Here is a 608-nt window from a genome sequence, read left to right on the forward strand (position 1 = left end):
AAACCGAGTGTCTCTTGTAACGAGATTTTACTACTAATAAAGAGTCTTAATTGATTGTTTTTTTTTTTCCTTTTCAGGCAAAGGCAGGAGGCATCTGCAAGCAACCAGTCATTCCGATTCTCAACCAATCCTTCTAGTCAGCCCATTTCTAGTGTCTTATCTTGCAAGTTTTTTTCAGTAAATCACAATAAACACGCAGTTTTGTTCAGATTCAGGTGGCTTGTTGCTTTTTGGGCGTGAATTTGTATGTATGCTTTGTACACGTCATGTACAGAACTCAAATGCAACACTGACACGAAGATGAAGCGGTGTAGAAGACAGTTACACAAGGAGGAAACGTGCACACACAGCATTTTCAGTGTGGTGTATGTCCACTTATGTGCATTGATTTCTGCCCCATTTCAAGCTATATCTGATGTGAGTTAGCCATGTTGTAATGTACAACTTGGTATAACTTATTTCAATGAAACAAACAATTTTCTCATTTGCTGGAGATATACACCCGCATCGTCATTTACAAAACAAATTTTGCACCTGTTGATACGAAGCAAGATAAAGCTGAGCAATTTCGTACAGATTCATGGTACAGGCACGCAAGCATAGAAGAC

General features: G+C 38.8%; 1 long non-coding RNA gene across 1 annotated transcript in view; it reads left to right on the top strand.

The window, feature by feature from the left end:
• LOC125943054 (uncharacterized) overlaps positions 1-181 on the top strand; it is a 6869-nt gene extending 6688 nt beyond the window's left edge. Inside the window, exon 3 of the long non-coding RNA XR_007465517.1 lies at positions 78-181. This is a non-coding gene — a long non-coding RNA (uncharacterized LOC125943054). The remainder of the gene's footprint in view (positions 1-77) is intronic.
• Positions 182-608: the final 427 nt, after the last annotated feature.

This window comes from Dermacentor silvarum, chromosome 2 (genome assembly GCF_013339745.2).
Source record: "Dermacentor silvarum isolate Dsil-2018 chromosome 2, BIME_Dsil_1.4, whole genome shotgun sequence".
NCBI classification, from domain to species: Eukaryota; Metazoa; Arthropoda; class Arachnida; order Ixodida; family Ixodidae; genus Dermacentor; species Dermacentor silvarum.